The 20,828-nt window shown below is 45.2% G+C and overlaps 3 non-coding genes across 3 annotated transcripts; all 3 read right to left on the minus strand.

The window, feature by feature from the left end:
* Positions 1-580: 580 nt before the first annotated feature.
* Positions 581-744, minus strand: LOC132813864 (U1 spliceosomal RNA). Its single transcript, XR_009644190.1, has one exon. It is a non-coding gene; the product is annotated as a U1 spliceosomal RNA (small nuclear RNA).
* A 14,960-nt stretch (positions 745-15,704) lies between these two features.
* trnav-cac (transfer RNA valine (anticodon CAC)) lies at positions 15,705-15,777 on the minus strand. The gene has a single exon. It is a non-coding gene; the product is annotated as a tRNA-Val (tRNA).
* A 1,487-nt stretch (positions 15,778-17,264) lies between these two features.
* trnal-cag (transfer RNA leucine (anticodon CAG)) lies at positions 17,265-17,346 on the minus strand. The gene has a single exon. It is a non-coding gene; the product is annotated as a tRNA-Leu (tRNA).
* Between the last annotated feature and the right edge of the window lie 3,482 nt (positions 17,347-20,828).

The following is a 20,828-nucleotide window of genomic DNA, read 5'->3' on the forward strand; positions in this document are numbered from 1 at the left end:
TCATTACTTGGTGTGAAAAAGAGAAAAAAAAATCAACCAATATATTTAGCTTGTTTACTTCAAAGAAAATAGCAATTTCTTCAAATCAATTCAGTGACTGCATTTTCTTCATCAGTGAACCATTCCAGTAAGTCTGTACTCCACACTCTGAAGATCACTCATATCCTTCATTGTTGATGCCTATTTTGTTCCACAAATCCTAAAGACACAAGTAGCTTTATTATTGGGCAGCAGGCGAGAGTTTCAAAGCGTTTCTAAGGTGCCCCAGTGTCGACTTTAGATTAGATTACTTACAGTGTGGAAACAGGCCCTCCGGCCCAACACGTCCACACCGACCCGCCAAAGTGCAACCCACCCATACCCCTACATTTACCCCTTACCTAGCACTACGGGCAATTTAGCACAGCCAATTCACCTGACCCGCACATCTTTGGACTGTGGGAGGAGACCGGAGCAAACCCACACAGACACGGGGAGAACATGCAAACTCCACGCAGTCAGTCGCCTGATTCGGGATTGAACCTGGGTCTCAGGCGCTGTGAGGCAGCAGTGCTAACCACTGTGCCACCGTGCCGCCCACAAGGGGAGAGCGCGAACGCAGACCCCCACTACCACAAATTTTGCTGTTGAGTATCCCGCATTTGGTGACATCGCAGGCGTCAGCACACCCGAAGTGCAATGGGATAGCCTCGTCCTGGGAGCGCCACCGCAATGATCATGGTATCTCCCCTGCCAGGTTAGTATAGAGACTTGTAGAGACTCTTCTTCATGAATCTCTGCCTTACCCACAGAGACAGTATATTTAATAGGAATTAGACAAAGACATATCAGTCACATGGGCGATTGTCATTACATAGTTTAAAGCTGGTAATTATGACCTTACAAAGCTTGATGAATGGCGATGTCCTGCGTTAACGTATGAATGGATTACAGAAACTGATTATCGTATTGTTCATGATTATGTGTTGATGGGAAGAGATTAAGGCTGGAGGGTTCTTCCTTCAGTAAATGGGGGATTCACTTACCTATGCTAATATGGAGGGGAGGTAAGACAATGGGAGCGGGAGGCAGTTTAACAGGGTTGTGCCCAGGGCTCTCAGTCTTGTCTGGAAAGGGCAAATTCCTCTGTCTGGGGTTACGGGGGAATCCACATGTGTGGCTGCAAGAGGTTCTATTTTGAGATATTGTCAGCCTCCCCCCTTCTGAGGTGTTCTGTCTGTATTGAAAGAGTACAGGCCTTCAGTTAATGAAATATGGCCTTTGGCAAGGGAATGTTTAACCCTTGAGACCCCACAGTGTCCTGAAAGAGAAACAAAAGGTATGGAACAGGCCCCTCTATGGTATTTTAACTTCCTCGTTCTGACCAGGAATCTGTTGACCAGAATTGGATGCAATGATTGACTGTGACCTAACTAGAGCTTTGTCAATGGTCAGCATCTTTTCCATGAGTTTGTTATCATTCCCCCATTAATGAAGCCCAGCATCCCATTTGTTTTACTCAAAACACTTTATGTTTTCTCTCCTTTAATAAGTGGTGCACATTGTCCCCCATTCCTGCTGTCCTGCATGTTGTGTCTGTGCCATTCAAATATATATTGACTTTCTACATTGCTTCTCTCAAAATGAATGAACTTATTGTGTGTTCTCATGAAGAGACATATTCCACTCAAATTATTAACTCTCCTCCACACATTCTACCGCCTGGAAAACAGAAGAGTGTAGCACCGGAATAATCGGCCCATCATGTCTGTGTGGATGATGAAGCTATTCCAAACTAATTCCATCTGCCTGTACATGATCCATATCTCTGCCAACCCATGTCTGCTTATGTGTCTGCCCAAATGCCTCTTAAACGTTGTGATTGTTTCTGCTTTTCCCAACTCTCAGGCAAGTACATTCTAGTCACTGTCCACCTTCTGCACAAGAAAATTGCCAACACAACTGCCTTTAAACTTGCACATGTTATTGGAAATGCTCAGCAGATCATGCAGCATCTGTGAAGAAAAATCAGTTAATGTTTCGGGTCTGGTCACCCTTCCTCAGAAACGTTAACTTTAATTTATCTTCATAGAAGCTGCTTGACCTGCTGAACATTTCCCGAAAATGTTTTTGTTTCTGGTTTACAGCATCTGCAGTTGTTTCAGTTTTCATTTCATTTAAACTTGCCCCTACTCCCCTTAAATCTATGGCCTCTAGAATTTGCCATTTTCACCGTGGAAAAGGTTTCAGATTATTCACTCTGAGCCTTTCAGATCACCCGCAGCCACTGACTTTCACAAGACAAAAATCCAAGTCTTTCCAACCTCTCCAATCCAGGCAACATCCTTGTAAACCTTTTCTCTCACTGCACTAAGCCTCCACATCCTCCTTTTTATATGGTGATCAAAACAGCACACAATACCCCAAAGGTGGCCTAATGATAGTTTTATATTCACTCCCCTGACAGAAGAAGGCAAGCCTGCCATCCACTTCCTTCACCACTTTCAGGGAGCTGTGAACTTGCCCCTGAAGATCCCTCTGTATATCAATGCTGCTGAGAGGCCTTCGGTTTAGTGAATACATTCCTCTTGCAATGAGCCTCCCAAAATACATCACCTCACACTTGTCTGGATTAAAATCTATCTCCGTATGGGTTTACCAACGGATCTCTTTCTTGCTGTATCCATTGACACCATTTTTCACGATTCACAACTTCATCAATTTGTACCATCTAGAAACTTGCTAATTAAATCATTTACATTTCCATGCTAATCATTGGTATATGTTACAGACAATAGATTATCCAATTCTGATCCTTGTGTAATAACACTGACCACAGAACTCCAGCCAACAACATGCTGTGGAAGGAACATATTTCATTTAGTCAGTCAGTTAGAAAGCATTCCAGGCATTGGTGTGGCATTAGATGTTCCAAGATATTCACAGTCCTGGTTAAAACACCCTAGAGCAGATTTTCAGTTCTGTGTACACTACCTAGGGACTCCTCCAGAACCCAGTATAAAACAGTAAACATTATCTCCTGCTGTGGAAGGACAACCTGTGTTGGTCTGAGCATGAACACAGAGTAGATTTACCTTGATGATAATCTAACCCCTGAAGACAAACAACCGGAACAAGTTAAGCAAGTACAAAAAAAACATGTTATGGCACAGAAAGGGGCCCATCAAATCCAAGCTGGCTCTCTGTAGCAGAATCCATTATTCTCATTCTCCAGCTGTTCCCAAAACCCTGAAAGTTTATTTCTCTCATATCTGATATAATTGTATTCATTAATCATGGATCACCTCTACTTGCACCACCATAATAGGCAGCATGTTCTGCATATTTCCAGCCAGTGGAACACTTGCTCATCTCCCACTTTCTCAAAACGTTATACCTAATCTTAAATTTTGAGCCATCACCTATCAAGTGCAATTTATTTTATTGTCTGCTCTATCTAGATGTGTTATAATCATATCCATTTTATTCTATCATGATTTTTTCAACTTGATTTCTTCAAAGAAAATAGCATTTTTTCCAAATCAATCCAGTGACTGCATTTTCTTCATCAGTGCACCACACCAATATGTCTGTACTCCACACCCTGAAGATCAGGAATCTGTTGACCTGAATTGGACACAATGATTGACTGTGACCTAACTAGTCAATGAAATTGTTTAATGAAACCCAGGATCCCATATGTTTTGATCAAAACACTTTGATTATGTCCTCTCTCCTTTAAAGAATTGTACACCTTGCCCCCTTCCCTCAGTCTCTACTCTTTGTGTCTGTGCCATGCAAATATATATTTCTTTTCTACATTGCTTCTCTCAAAATGTATCAACTCACTGTATGTTCTAAAAAAAACATTAACTCTCGCTCCACACATTGTGCCCCTTGGAAAACAGAACATTACAGCACCGGAATAATTGGCCCATCATGTCTGTGCAGACCATGATGCCGTTCCAAACTAATTCCACCTGCCTGCACATGATCCATATCCCTGCCTACCCCTTGCCTGCTTATGTGCCTGCCCAAATGCCTCTTAAGCATTGTGATTGTTTCTGCTTTTATCACCTCCCAGGAGAGTACATTCTACTCAACTATCACCTTTTGTATTAAAACTTGCCTGACATAACTCTCTTGAAACTTTCACATGCTGTTGGAAATGCTCAGCAGGTCTTGCAGCATCTGAGAAAATAAAAATCCATTAATGTTTCGGGTCCTTCAGCAGAAACGTGAACTCTGATTTCTCTTCACAGGTGCTTCCAGACTTGTCGAACATTTCCAGAAACTTTTGTTTTTGTTTCTGATCAACCGCATCTTCCGTTCTTTCGGTTTTTATTTTCTTTAAATTTCCCCATCCCCTGAAATCTATGTCCTCTAGAATTTGTCATTTCTACCGTGGAAAAAGATTCAGATTATAGAACATAGAACAATAAAGCGCAGAACAGGCCCTTCAGCCCTCAAAGTTGCATCGACCTGTGGAATTTTCTCAACTCGTCCCCCTACACTATCCCAAAATCATCTGTGAGCTTATCTAAGGATTAATTAAAACTCCCTAATGGAGCTGAGTTGACCACCTGAGCTGGTAGGGCATTCCACACACTTACCACTCTCTCTGTAAAGAATTTGCCTCTGACATCTGTCTTAAATCTATCACCCCTCAATTTATAGTTGTTCTCTCTCGTACAAGCTGTCGTCCTCATCCTAGGAAAAAGGCTTTCCCTGTCTACCCTATCTAATCCTCTGACTATCTTGTATGTCTCTATTAAATCCTCCCTTAGCCGCCTTCTTTCCAATGAGAAAAGACCCAGGTTTCTCAGCTTTTCTCATAAGACCTTCCCTCCAGACCAGGCACCATCCTGATAAATCTCCTCTGCACCTTTTCCAATGCTTCCACATCGTATTTTAACGGGGCGACCACAGCTGTAAACAATATTTCAACTGTGGCTGCACCATCATTTTGTAGCGTTGCCGTATGATATTGTGGTTCCAGAACTCAATCCCTCTCCCAATGAAACCTAACACACCGTATGCCCCCTTAACAGCACTATCCACCTGGGTGGCAACTTTCAAGGATCTATGGACACGGACTCCAAGATCCCTCTGCACATCCACACTACCAAAATCTTTCCATTGACCCAGTATTCTGCCTTCCTGTTATTCTTCCCAAAGTGCATCACCTCACATTTAGGTGCATTGAACTCCACTTGCACCTCTCGCCAGAAGTGAGAGAAATCAGACATGATATAAAGATCCAACAGAGTCACTAAATACATTTGGCCATAAAGGGAACATGATTATCTTGTATGTCAGTGAGCAAAGGTTTCAAACAACATTGTGTGTGGTCAAGCACCAACACAGACACACACACACACACACACACACACACATACACACTCACACACACACACATACACACACACACACATACACACACACACACACACACACACATGCACACACACACACATACACACATACACACACACATACACACACACACACAAACATACACACACACATACACACACACACACACATACACACACACACACACATACACACACACACATACACACACACACATACACACACACACACACACATACACACACACACATAAGTGTATGAGTGTTCCAGTGAACTGACTGCAGAAATTATTTAACATTATCCAGTTCACAATCTAAAAACACTCACAGACAGAGAAGCCATAAATATGTTGTGTTTATGGGAAAGGATTCACCAGATCATCCAACTTGGAGATATGCGAGGAGATCAGCACCATGGAAATATCTGGATTGTCAGAAGGATTGAAAATTCACAGACCTACTGGAGACTCATTGACACAGACATTCTGTGCGAAGAGATTTATTTTGTCATCCAGCTTCATGTCACACCAGTGGCTTTACACTGACAAGAGAGCTTTCCCCTGACTGTGGGGGAAAAAAACTTTAAGATCTGTAAATGTCTTAAATTCAATGGTCTTTATTTAACATCACCCTATTCACATGGGGGAGAAGTCGTTCAGCTGTTCCATGTGTGGGAAGGTATTCACTTGGGGATCCAGCAGTGCCTTGCTCTTTCTTCCTTGATAAGAGACTCAAGCATTTTCCCCACGGCAGATGTTGCACTAACTGATCTATACTACCCCATCTTTTGTCTACCTTCCTTTTTAAACAGCGGCGCCAATGTTTTCCAATCTGCTGGAACTGCCCCAGAGTCCAGCAAATTGGGAAAATTACTGACGGTGCAACTGTTCTATCCCCCGCTGTCTCTTTTAGCACGCTGGGATGCATTCCACCAGGACAGAAGACTTGTCTATCATTAGCTCCATGGGCTTGCCCAACACTAGCGTTCCGTAATAATATTTGTTTCCAGGTCCTCACCAACTCCATCTCTTTGTCAATCTCTGGCATGTTATTAGCGCCCTCCACTGTGAAGACCGATACAAAATACCTGTTCAGTGCCTCCGCCATTTCATCACACCCCATAACTAAATGTCCCTCCTCATCCCCTGAAGGACCAACATTTACCTTAGCCACTCTTTTTCATTTAAAGTTTTCATAGAAACTTCTGCTATCTGTCTTTAAATTATGTGGTACATCTTTTCTCTCCTGTTCTTTCCTACGGTTCTTTCTCACTCTTTTTGTGACTTTCTTCTGATCTTTAACGCTTTCCCAATCTTCCAGTTTCATGCTGTTTTTGACCACTTTGTGTGCCTCATCTTTCAATGTGAGAGATGGGAAGGGAGAGTGGGGAGGGGACGGGAGGGAGAGGTGAGGAGGGAGGGGGAGAAGAGAGGGTGGAGGAAGGGGAGGTGCGGGGATAATTGGATTGGGGAAAGAGGCATGGCAGAGGAAAGAAGGGGTGGAGAGAGGGCTGTAGGAGAGAGCTGGGAACGGTGGGCGAGAGTAGGAGGAGAGATGGGAGGAGAGGGAACAGGAGGACAGGGGGTGAGGAGCAAGGAGTGGATGGCGTAAGGGGGAGTAGAGTGGTGGAGGGTGTATGGGAAGGGGGTTGTAGGAGAGAAGGAGAGGAATGAAGGAGAGGAGTAGAGGTGGGGAGAACGTGGAAGGTGGAGGACGGGAGGAGACAGCGAATGAAGTGGGGGGATGAGTGATGGGGAAGAAGGGAAGGAGAGGGGTTAGGAGAGAGGAGGAAGTGAGGACGTAGGGGGCGTTTGGGGTGTGAGGCGAAGGGGAGTTTGGGGTGGAGTAGGAGATAGGTGGTGGGAGGTAGACGAGAGAGGGACATGAGGATTGGGGAGGAAAGAGGTGAAGATGAGGAGGAGGGGAGGACAGTGGGAGGTGAAGGGGAGGAGAGGCGGAAGTGGGGGAAGGAGGGGGAAGGTGAACAGGGAAATGGAGCAGAGACAGGGAGGAGAGCCAGGGAGGAGGGGGCAGGAGAGATGGGAGAGTAGAAGGGAGGACAGGTGGGAGGAGACGATACAAGGGGGTAGGGAAGGAGTTCAGGAGAAGGGGTGAAGAAGAGGGGGATGGGAGAGGGGAAGAAGTGAGTGTGAAGAAGAGGGGAACGAGAGGGCAGGGAAGCGGGAGAGGAGGGGAGGTGAAGAAAGGAGAGGTGGAAGAAGAGAAGGGGTGAGGAGAGGGAATGAGGAGAGAGGGGAGAGTGGAGAGGTGAGGGGGAGAGGGGAGAAAGAGGAGAAGGGGAGGTGAAGGGGAGGAGAGAGAAGAGAGGGGGACAGGAGAGAGGAGAGACGGGAGGGGGAGATGAGACAGTGGTGAGGAGAGAGGGGAAAGGGGAAGAAGAAAGGGGAGAGGAGACAGTGATGAGGAGTGAGAGGAGAGAGTAGTGAGGAATGAGAGGAGAGGGGAGAGGAGAGAGGGAAGAGGAGAAAGAAGAGAAGGAGGAGGAGGAGAGTGGGATAAGAGAGGGGAGTGGGAGAGGGGAGATGGGAGAGGGAGAGCATGGGGGAGGAGAGGGGGATGAGGAAGATGGGGAGGAGAGAGAGGAGAGAGGGAGAGGAGAGAGAGGGAGAGGAGAGAGAATGGGAGGAGAGGTGGATGGAGCGGGGAAGGAGAGAGGGAGGAGGTTAGGGGGTGTACGAAGAGGGGGAGGAGAGAGAGATGTAGGAGAGTGAGGGGCGAGGAGAGAGGGGAATGAGAGGGGGAAGAGAGGGGGGGGGGAGAGAGTGGGAGGAGAGAGGGGAAGGACAGAGAGTGGGAGGAGAGAGAGGGGAGGAGAGAGGGCGCAGAAAATAGGGGTGAAAGAGAGAGAGGGAGAGGAGAGAGAGGTGGAGGAAAGAGGGGCAGGGAGAATGAGGCAGACAGCAGCAGGGGCAAAGGAGGGTTTCAGAGGGGGGGAGGAGGAGAGTGGGTGAGGTGTGGGGGCGAGGAGGAGGAGAGCGGGGGGATGTTAGCGGGGAGAGAAGAGGTGAGGGGGAGTAGGTGGTGGCATGGAAAGAGGGAATAGACAGCAGGAGGCGTGGGAACAGAAGGAGGTGGCGAGAAGAATTCGGGAGGACAGAGTGGTTGAAGGTGGGGAGGAGGAGATTGGGTGAAAGACAGAAGTGCAGATGGGTAGGACAGTGAAAGTGGGGGCGGAAAACGAGGAGGGAATCGTGAAGACAGGTGAGGGCAGGGTGGCAGAGGAGAGGGGAGTAGGATACTGGGGGAAAGAGAGGGGTGGAAAGATGGTTAGGAGAGTAACCCACATAGACCTTGCTCTGTCTGAACAGTTCACCTTACCCTTTGGGCAACTCCACTATGGCCAGTCCACCCAGACCTGCACACCATTGGACCGATTGAGGAAACCCATGCAGACACTGGGGAGAATGTACACACTCTACACAGACGGTTGCCTTGGGCAGGATTTGAACTGGGTCCCTGGCAGTGTGAGGCAGCAGTGGTAACCACTGAGCCACCGTGCGACCGTAATGAGAGAGAGAGAGAGAGATGAAGTGAGAGTGGGGGAAGAGAGAGTTGAGAGGGGGAGAGAAGAGTGAGGCAAGAGAGAGGGGGAGAGCGAAAAGAGATGGGAGAGAGAAGAGAGAGTGGAGGAGAGAGGGAGAAGAGGGTAGGAGGAGAAGAGGGGTGAAGAAGAGGTGGAGAAGAGAGCAGAAGAATGAGAGTGTGAAAGAGAAAACGAGAGAGGAGAGAGAAGCGAAAGAGAGAGCGACAGTGAGAGAGATAGAAAAGGCAAAAAGGGAACAAGTGACCCCCAGCCCACACTCTGTCACACTCAGACAGAGCTGAAAATGTGTTGCTGGAAAATCGCAGCAGGTCAGGCAACATCCAAGGAACAGTAGATTCGACATTTCAGGCATAAGGCCCTTCTTCAGGAATGAGGAAAGTGTGTCCAGCAGGCTAAGATAAAAGGTAGGGAGGAAGGACTTGGAGAAGGGGCGTTGTAGATGCGCTAGGTAGAAGGAGGTCAAGGTGAGTGTGATGGGCCGGAGTGGGGTGGGGGTGGAGAGGTCAGGAAGAAGATTACAGGTTAGGAAGGCAGTGCTGAGTTCGAGGTCGGTTCCGTCGACAGGTGCTGAGGAAGGAGATGTGGCTGTGGTAGCAAGTCTGTTTGAGAATGTGGCTGAAGAGCTTCTGTGCAGAGGAGATGACCTGGGGTGTGCAGTGAGCGAGGGAGGGACTCCCTCTGCAATCTTCTTCGTGACCTCTCTGCCCTCACCCCACTCTGGCCTATTACCCTCACCTTGACCTCCTTCCATCTATCGCATCACCAATGCCCCTCCCACAAGTTCCTCCTCCCTACCTTTTATCGTAGCCTGCTGGACACACTTTCCTCATTCCTGAAGAAGGGCTTTATGCCTGAAATGTCGAATCTCCTGTTTCTTGGATGCTGCCTGACCTGCTGCGCTTTTCCAACAACACATTTTCAGCTCTGATCTCCAGCATCTGCAGTCCTCACTTTCTCCTCACAGACAGACAGAGACAGTAACAGGTCAATACTCCCCCTGTCAGCCCGCATGGCTTGAGGATAATGGCTGACTGAGCAATGTTCAAATACTCCCAGAATCTATTACCCAAGCCCCATCTACTCCCCAACCTAGTTCATCCTGTCAGCTCCCAACTACCTCCAACTGGAACACACCTCCCCCAGGTATGGGATACACCAACAATCACCTAAGACTTTGGTACAGATCGTCAGGGAGGATATGATGGAGAAATTGTATGCAGTGATTGGTAATGACTGAGGATGCAACACTCAAATGCCAATTATTTCCAGTTTGTGATGAATCGATTGATCAAGTCAGATCTAGAGTAAATGTTTCTTTGGCGTTTCCTGTCTATGAATCTTCTTCAAATATTCAAAGAAGTTTAATAAAGGCAGTGTCTGTCCAGGTGAGAAATCAGAGAGACAAATAATTCCCTTTGTTTGATACTTTTGTGTATATATCCTTCCTTGAAATCCTTGGAGAAAGAAGCTTCAAAGATCCATCACTATTAGGGCAGAGAGAAAAGAATAATCAAAATAAAGTAAGAAATTGTCTCTAAACATTAACATTATTTCTCTCTCCCAAAAGGTGCCAGTCCTATTGGGTTCCTCCTGCACCCTCTCGATAATTTCAGAAACTCGCATTATCCCTCCTCCAGGTCGAGGGTGATCAGTATATTCACAACAGAGATCATCATACATTGTGAAGGATGGGAGGGTCCAGAGAGGGGATAGACTCATTCATTTACCAGTAAGATTAAGGAGTGATTTAGGATGCAATGGAGCAACTGGAGTTGAAGCGAGATGCAATAGAGCTTATTGGCTTATAATTGGTATAGATAAGGAAGATGAAAACAAGATGTTCACATTAGCTGGGGGAAATGGACGAAGAAATACAAAAATTAAGATTGTGGATAGATTGACAGGGAGGATTTGATGAAGTCGCTATATGGAAGAGATTCAATGTCCACTGTATCTTAATGGATCTCATTTGGACTGAACAGCCTGAAGTTCTGTATTTAATTTTCAGATTCTGTCAAGCCATGTGCTTGAATTATCCCAGTACCAGAGTCATAGTGATGTAGCTCAGGCAGTCATTTTGAACGATCTGGGTATCTTCTAATTCCCAGTTCCTTTCCCTCTGGGTGTTTGCAGACCCCTCAAGCTCTCTGACACTTTTGGTAATGAAAGCAGGAAAATTGGTGACAGACTCTGAAAACAGTGAGAGCTCCAGTTGTTCCACCGCCCTTCAGATCCCCGCTAACCTTCCTGCTTTAGGGAAATCGGCACGCCTGGTTGGTGACAGGCTGTATGACTCCAATGGTCAGCAGTGGGCTGAAAGATAAAGGTTGGTAGTTTGACACCATCCAGGTATGGAGCTTTGGTTGTTCCAGATCAGACTATGGGAATACTACCCTAGCTCCATTTAAACCGGAAAATCCATGGCAAGGTTGAATTGCAGCCCAAACCATTGATGATTCTGTGTTCCCTGGCTCCACATGGAGTAAGATAGGGACAAACACTGCTCTCTCCAGACCCCTGCTGTCAACAGACAGTGGCCACTGCAGCTCCCTGCACAGCCCTGGGACACAGCTTACAGAAACTCCCCCATCCCCACTCCCACCTCATGAATGGCGCTTCCCGTGTGAAAATCTTTACATTTAATACGGGAACGGTTGCAATCCAACCCCTGTCCCCATGATGAGAAGCTGCAGGATTTTGTGATGAGAACAGTGTTATGAAGTTGAAGACGTGCCCTCCACCTTCAAATGAGAGTGAATGCTGTTCGGAACTGAGCGCTGACAAATACCTGTGATGACCAGCTCGCAGTCTCAGCCTGTACTGGAAAATTGGAAAGATGTAACGGTTGGCTGTGGAACAAGTCAGTTTTGTTTGGTAATTAAGAAACAATTCCAATTTTACCAATCAATTTAAATTATGCCTCAGAATACTAAAATCCAATCGCTCTTGAATTTAGTGTTTAGAAACACTGCAGAACCGGGTGCTTCCACGATGTTACTCCCACTGACCATTCCCCATGAAACATGCCCAGGTTCTCAGTTGAGGATTTTTGCTGGGAACCTTTGCCCCTTGGCTTTGAACCAGGCCGCCTGCCCAAGGAAAGCAAATGTGGTACTGTTTTTAGTGGAAGGATCAGAGTCCAGGAACTCCACTGTGACACAGAATGGCCATCAGTGCTGTACACATCTGTGCATATTCAAAACCAGTTTGGCGAACACTGTGAAAATGTTTCACACAGAAATGAAATGGGATTGTATTCCGTTTCATCACTCGAGCATGTATGAGCGAGCAAATTCAAAGCCAGGTTTGCTGACGTGAACAGCAAGTTACAAATCTCTGCTCATGTCAGTCTGAAAGGCTGCCATCGGGAATAAGGCTATTCTTGCCCGATTTTGAAGCGGGGAGTTTTCGTGTATGAGGTGACTCTAACAGCCACTACACTACAGGCAACATCCCCGCGAGCAGCTGGTGTTCAGAGTCGGCCAGCACTAAAATTTACAGCGGCTCAACGCTTCATCTTTCTGTTTCCAGGAGCTGGTTATTCTCCAGCGTAATTGGCATCATTTAAAAAATAAGAAAATCACGTGAAATTGCTCACAAAATATAAACAAAGATGGTGTCAGGGATGCACAGTTTGGAATGTCGGGCGAGCCTGAACATACTGGGACGTCTTACCCTTCATCGTCAGGCATGACCTTAAGGAAGGTTTGTCAACAGAAAAATTTGAGTTATTGATCTCTGCAATATGGGGCGAGTTAAAAAATGGAGAGCATAGGTTTAAGGTGAGACGGGTAAAATATAAAACGGAATGAGGCACCTATCCCACAGAGAAGGTTGTGCGTGTATGGAATCAGCGACCAGAGGAAGTGGAGGAGGCTCGTACACTCAGAAGATTTCAAAGGCAACCGGCTGAGCTTCTGGATAGGAAAGGTTTAGTGGGATAGGGGCCAGATGCTGGGAAATGGGAGTTTGTTTAAAATACATTTTAAGAGACATTGAAGCATGAATGCTGTTCTGGGGACAGTGCGAGGGCAATCAGCCATAAACATCTCCCAGATCCTTCAGAGCAATTCCAAACTGCACTCCCAAAATGTATTGGAAACTTGGTGCACCGCCACCTCCCGAAAAGCTCCGAAATGAGGGAAAAGAAAGAACTGAACATGAACGGACCATGAAAAGTTAAGAGATTCCCAAACACAGTCTCGTTTAGATTAATTTGCCCATCCGATCAACAATGCGGCAGTGCCTGCTTCCTCCATCTCCAGGGCAGAAGGGAAGGAAATAAAAGAAATTTAAGACCATATGACATCACAATGTAGTGGAATTATTTTCCCATTCGCCAGAACACCAAATAATGAGAAGTAAAGTCACTGCAGGATTTTGTTTCACAACAGCGATGCAATACCAATCTCCGTTCTGTTTCAGTGAAAACAGTGAATAACACAACTTGGCCGGAACATGATGCAGCAGTAGAACCGCTTGAGAACGGGGACATTTCATGTGGGACGCAAACGTGATCATAACAGCATAAACACTGACAGGATAGAGAGTGTGCACTCTCCCAAATCAGAGGTACATTTCCAAAAGCAAAACCACATGGTTGTGTTGGAATTTAAACACAGCAGCATTTAACAGGCTGCAGTAAAACAAACAGCACACCCACAAAGGGCAGCGGTTGGATCTGAACTCGAGCCACCTGAGAGTTTGTAGTGAGAAAGCAGTTCCTTCGGTCACTTGGCCACGAAACCAGCCACAGCTGCAGTGTATTGTCTTACACCTTCCATGGTGCTCCTGTGAAACATTAGAAGCAAAGTCACAGGGAAACAGTTCTGGGATCCCTCTCCTGCTGGCACAGCTGCAGGGATATGCCCAACTACAATATCAATCTCGCAACAAACATTCAATCCAGCCAAAAATCATTTGATAGCTGGAATCAAGCTTCTGAGATTTGCTAAAGCCACAAATGTAATGTCTGTATGAGAGACTGTATATTCGGATATGATTGGGCAAAGTAACCATGAGCTGCATGATATTGCTGGTATTTGGATTGTTGCTTTGGTAAATGATTTCGTCCTCTGCTCGAAACAGGACAACTTTCAGTTTTTGAGGATCTTAACAGAAGTCAAAAGGTGATTGCCCCACCCCACCCCAGAAGATGTCAAAGAGGTGCTAACTGCCCTTGAGTGCTCTTTGTTCTCGATGTGAAGAGCACTCTGCCAGAGTCACCTTCATGTCTCTGGTTGCTGAGTGAAACACAAAGAAGGAGCCCCTCAATCCAGACAAAAATCAATGGTAAGCTGAGTCTACCTACTCAGACTCTTTTCAGCTACAAATGTTTCTGTGAGTGCGTGAGAGTATATGTTCGGTTACGATTTGGTCAAATCACCATGAGCTGCTTGACATTACTTCAATTTCGATTCTTGCTTTGCTCAATGATTGCTCGAAACAGGACAACTTTCACGTTTACATGGAACATGAAACACACCGGACAACAGGGAAAATGCACAAAGCTGAGCAGGCCGTGTTCCACATTATACCGTGCAGCATAGTTTCAGTCACTGTGTCTGTTTTGCAGCATAAGGGTCCCAAAGAATGTTCTCCACCCTAAAAGCGGAGGTAGCATTACAATCCGAGAACGACAGATCACATTGTGAGGATGCTCTGACCTCGGGGCCAGTTCGAGATGCCACTTTCCTTGCCTTTTACCTTAACCGTGCAATTGGCTGCAAGGATGTTCACACCTGGACATGAGCCACATCGATACCGACTGAGTTGGAAACCTGTGTGGGAATCGACGAGAAGCGACTCAATAAATCTTGCTAAATTCCATGGTGCTTATTAGAAATGCAGTTTCTGTTCACCTCAATTTAAAAGGCAGTTTCTGAACATAGTAACTGAAGTCAAAAGGTAATTATGTCACCCCACCCCCACTCCGGGAGTGGTGCTAACTGCCCTTGAGTGCTTTTTGTTCTCGATGTGAAGAGCTCTCACGCCTGAGTCACCTTCACGCCTCTTGTTGCTGAGTGACTCAAAAGAAGGAGTTTCACCAGAGCTGCAACTGCCTCACTTTCCCACTCGCTCTCCCCGTTTACATTTTCCTGCTCGTCAGTGATTTAATGAAAACCAAAAGGATGCGATGTCATTCTGCAGCCTCTCTGTCAATTCCTCCGTTTCAGTTCCAACATGGCTTAGATCTCGGAGCGCACCTTAATACTAGCGGTGCTATGAAAGCACAGGTCCAAGAGGTTCCTCGGAGAGTATAATTTCTTTCATTGCTGTTGCTGATTGAATGAGTCACTAACGTGCGAACTGATCCAAACCATGATTCAGCACCTCTGCTGCCAATTCTCGCACGTTGAATAACGACAGAGAGTTTCCAAATGAGGCCTTGCAGAGAAGACTTTGGTTTACATTTGACAGACAGACTAGTTCAGGAATCAGTGGTGCGCTGATCAGTAGCACCAGCGCATCAGCTTCTTCCCTGTCTTTGAACCGGTCCGCCTGCGCAAGGAATGCAAATGCGGGACAGTTTTTCGTGGAAGGGATCAGAACGCGGTAACTACACTCTCAAACAGAATGACTTATGATCAGAACCAGGTTTTACAATGGTTCTGATCAGAACAAGCCTTTACAATGCTTTGCTCACTAATTAAATGGAAGTGCATCACATTTCACAAAGAGAGCAGATTTGTTCGAGCATTTTCGAAGGCAGATTTGCAGATGGGAGAGCAAGCAAGAAAGCTCCGTTCTTGTCCGTGTAAAAGGCTGCAATTGAAGAACAAAGCAGTTTCTGCCCAGCTTCGAACTGGGGACCTTTCGCGTGTGAGGCGAACGTGATGACCACTACACTACAGAAACGAGCTTCAGCCGAGCGCGTTGCGGCTCTGTGGCATCCAGCACTGAAAGTTGAAGCCATTCTACGTTTCACCTTTCTTTTTCCAATAGCTCGTTGTTATCCAGGGAATTGACATCTTGAAAAAGTCAAAAAATATAGACTGAAATTAGTGACAAAATATAGACAAGGATGTCGTCAATGTTTGGACTGGAGTGTGAAGTGGAATAAGCTGGGACAACTTTCCCGGCAGCATAACGGCTGCGACATGGTTTTATGGAAGGGTTGTAAACTGAGTATTTACGTGTTTTACACAAGCTAGGGTGAGTTGGAAACTCGAGAGCATAGGTTCAAGGTGAGTGGTCTGAAATTGACAAAGGACCCCGACGCACATTTTCCACTCACAAGGTTGTGGGTGTATGGAATGAGCTACCAGAGGGAGTGGAGGAGGCTATTGCACTCAGAAAATTGCAATGGTAATCGGATGAGTTTCTGGATAGGATGGGTTTAGAGGGATTGAGGAGAAATGCTGCGGAACGGGACTTGTTTAATTTTGGTGATGTGGTGAGCATGGATGAGATACACCGAAGTCTCTGTTTCCACGCGGTGTACCCCAATAACCTTGCGTTGCTTACACCGGTATTAAAGGATTACTTTTCAGCGGAGCTTGCCGTCGCAGTCTGTAGCACAATCATTTAGTCTGTTCGACTGCTCACGGGAAAGGTAGTATTGTGAAACACTGCAGAAACGAACGACTTCCTTACTTTTGCTCCGACTGACCATGCTTCGTGAAACTTTCCCAGATCCTCAGTTGAGGATTTTTGCTGCTGCAAGTTACCTCAGAACCCCTGTTAACTCGTAATGTATTGACCGAATCGCAAACAGAAAGCATTTAACACGGAACACAACAAAACTGGCATACCTAATGCATGTTCAGACACAGCGAAGCATGAATGCTAAATGTGAGACAGTCCGAGGGCATGAGGCATAAAGTAATCTCACAACTAACAACAGGGCAATTCCAAACTACTCTTTCAAACATACTGCAGCCTTAGTGCACCACCACTTCCCAGACAATGCTGAAAAGAGAGAAAGAAAGAATATAATAAGTATGGCCATAAAAAAGTGAATTTCACCAATCACAGTCTCGATTAGATTACCTTTCCCTTCCGGTGTCTCCAGGACGGAAATGCAGGAAATGGGAGAAATTCAATAACATATGCATTGGAAGATTTTCCCATTCGCCAGAAAGCCAAATAACGATGAATCGACTCACCGCCGGACTTTGTTTCACAACAGCGATGAAATAACAGTCTCCATTCGGTTCCAGTAAAACCTCAACTTGCCTGGAACGTAAACCAATCGCTGAGCTGCTTGCGATTTTCTGCAGGGGAGGCGAATAACATCATGGCAGCTGAGAGACCTGACAATTCTCGGCACCTGTCCACAGTTAATTCTCCGAGAACATCAATGCAGCAGGGATCGAAGCAGCATTCGAGTTGATCAGCTGAAATGGCAGTGGTGGGATTCGAACCCACGCCCTTTACAGGACTGGAACCTGGATCCAGCGCCTTAGACCGCTCGGCCACACTACCAGACAGCCTGAGCGCCCATTTTCTTGCATTTCGAATTGTGCTCCTGCATAACCACACATGCAAAGTCACATGAAAAAGGGTTCCATGGTCCCTGTCCCGACTCGCACAGCAGCTGGTATGTGCCCGGCTACAATGTCTATTTCGCAGCAGATAATGAAAGCCCATCAATCCAGACAAAAATCAATGGTAAGCTGTGTCTATCTTCTCAGACTCTTTTCAACAGAATGTATCTTTGACTGCATGAGAATATATGTTCGGTTATGATTTGGTCAAATCACCATGAGCTGCTTGACATTACTTCAATTTCGATTCTTGCTTTGCTGAATGATTTCACCGATTGCTCGAAACAGGACAACTTTCACGTTTACACGGAACACGAAACACACCGGACTACAGGGAAAATGCACAAGCTGAGCAGGCCGTGTTCCACATCATACCGTGCAGCATAGTTTCACTAACTGTTTCTATCGAGAAGCCACTTTCCTTGCCTTTACCTAACCGTGCAATTTACTGCAGAGATGTTCACACCTGGACTTGAGCCACATGGATATCAACTGAGTTGGACCTGTGTGGGAATCGACAAGAAGCGACTCAATAAATTTTGCTAAACTCCATGGTGCTTTTTAGAAATGCAGTTTGTGTCCAAGTAAATCGAAAAGGCAGTTTCTGAACATAGCGACAGAAGTTACTGCTCACCCCACCCCCACTCCGGAAGTGGTGCTAACTGCACTTGATTGCTTTTTGTTCTCGATGTGAAGATCTCTCACGAATGAGTCACCTGCATATCTCTTGTTGCTGAGAGACTCACAAAGAAGGAGTTTCACCAGAGCTGCAACTGCCTCACTTTCCCACTCGCTCTCCCCGTTTACATTTTCCTTCTCGTCAGTGATTAAAGAAAACCAAAAGGATGCGATGTTATCTTGCCAATGCAAGCAGATTGCAAATCTTAGTTTTAAAATCTTGCTGCAACTGTTCTGATCTTAATGAAGGCACACATGGGATTCAGTGCAGTAATGATCCCCTAAACTGGAGAAGGAAATCCTTGCCTTCAAGAATACGTCCGGAATGTTCACTGATTCATCCCAGTGATGCAGGACTGTCCTCTGGAAGCATATGAGTAAAATCATTCAATGTTCCATGGAGTTTCGAATGAGTGGTGAAGGGAAAGTCTCCATTCACAAATTAATCATTCAGTAGAATTCAATACAGGGACCAATGAAATGATGAACACATTGAAAAAGAACATGGACGTACGATACACAATAGCTAAGACAATTACTATGTGAACAAACTTTGATTTCAGATCCACGGTGGCCTTTGGTGATGACATTTACTGTCAGAACCAGTCTGCACTGGAATGACTGGAGACACACTATGAAGTATTTGAACTTGAGTCGCCTTTAGAAATAGCTGAGGCTCACTCAGGGCACGGGGAGTTAGAGATGTTGGCCTTACAAAACTTTCAAACATTTCATGGAAGAATAAAGGGAGTGATAGATATTTTCGATCCTACGGAGATGATGTTCATGAACTGGATAGATAATAATTTACCTGAGTGGAGTTTTTACATAGTGACGTCATATTTAAAAAGCAAAGAGTTCATAGTGTGACTGTAAAATCTTCAGGTCACCTCAGTGGGAGCATTGTGTGTAATCCTTGTCCTCATGCTACACCAACAACATGTGAAGAGGTTAGGAAGGGACACCGACGCTGTTTCTGGATAGCAAGATATTAGAAGACAAGTGACGTTGTTTACTGAGACATAATATCAGAAAGATGCAAACGGGATGATGGAAAGAATGAGGGAGTTTATTCACGAGATCTGGAAATGCTGGAGCAGAAACACCCAAGTTTGAAGTCAACAAATGAGATTTTCACATAACGTGAGGTTTGAATGACTAAATCAGGGAAATCCCTCTTTCGAGTGAATCAATAACTTTAGTTAGAGATTCAAAACAATTAGTGAATGATTAAGATAAGTTTGAATGAGAGTTTCTTCCAATCAATACAGTTAGTTAAATCGTGACGAACTTTCAGAAAAAAAAACGTAGAAGCTGATTTCACAGTGTTTTTAAAAGATACACGAACAAACATACAAGGAGGGACTTTACCATTGAGAGGAAAGTCAGTGTGGTTGCGTAAGAAATTCGAATTTGGTTGACTTCAGCCACAAAGAATTTCATGAACACGTAAGAATGATTAAGATTGAGTAAAAAAAACGTTCATGGATTGGTAAGGTGTGGCGTTGTTATTCATGGTGAAACTCTGTAAATGGAGCTGATGTCCTAAAATAACTGCAGACAGAAGAAGTTATATCCTAATCAGTCGGAATTTGGAACGTCACTTGGGAGACGCAACACTACTTTAAAGATTCGACACATTCACATGATGTTATGTATATTTCGTACATTTTTACTCCACCAAAGAAATGCACCAAGAAGATTGATCTTTGTATGTTTAACCCTCTGTATTCTCTGCAGCATGCCATTGAAGATAAAATATGCTCAGGCCAAAAATTCAATTCAATACAATATTCAACGGTCCTATGTGATTTTTCCTTTTTGATTATTGCAATAACCTTTGCGACTTTGCAACAAATGCATAACATAAAACAGTTCAACATTATTTTCGCGAAATTAAAGCAATGCACATGGGAAACGTTATCACCTGCCTGTCAATCACTTTGGCTCTCTCTACACAAATGTCTCTTCACGTTTTAACTACTTGCAGTATGTTTGTTGATCAAGGAGTTATTATCCAATAAAGGTCATTTCTCAATCCACAAACACGGGTATTTTCCCATATACTTGGCTTTGCTCAATATCACCTTCTATCCGTACCCCTCAAGACAATGAATAATTGAAGCTGCTCCATGTGAGGTCAAACTTAAAACTTCAGCGCAGCACAGCCACATATACTGCACAGAGATTCCATGCACTGTCACCTGCATCACAGGAGCACACATTAATGATTATCTCAAGTTCCTGGTTGTACCTTAACGTTTGGGAAACGAAGTTCTCTGATTCATGGCTAGTAACGGGGATTTTAACGATCATCTTCACCAGTGGTTCTGACTCCGAGTGAGGAAAATGGTGAGATACTCATTGCAAAGATGGGTAGATTTTTGAAAAATATATAATTGCAACATTTGCCTTCACTAACCAATGAACATTTTATTTTGTTTTTCATCTGTAGTGAATCTTAAAATCTTCTCTTTAACAGACTCAATGACAGATCTCCATTGTGTCTCTGGTATCAATTCCAAAGTGTAACCCCCTCTGAATTCTTCCACCACAGTCGCTTATTGGTAGTGTTCCTGTTTTGGAAATGCACTTCCCCGTGTGTCAACTGCTGCTCCAGCATTCTCTCTGGCACTGCACTAATTTTCCTTCTGACACTTGCTCACTGTGTTGCTGTGATCATACTTGGTGTTGCATGGCCAGGAAAATGATACAGATCAAGGTTTTTGCATTGCTGAATTC

Source organism: Hemiscyllium ocellatum, unplaced genomic scaffold, assembly GCF_020745735.1.
Source record: "Hemiscyllium ocellatum isolate sHemOce1 unplaced genomic scaffold, sHemOce1.pat.X.cur. scaffold_498_pat_ctg1, whole genome shotgun sequence".
NCBI classification, from domain to species: domain Eukaryota; kingdom Metazoa; phylum Chordata; class Chondrichthyes; order Orectolobiformes; family Hemiscylliidae; genus Hemiscyllium; species Hemiscyllium ocellatum.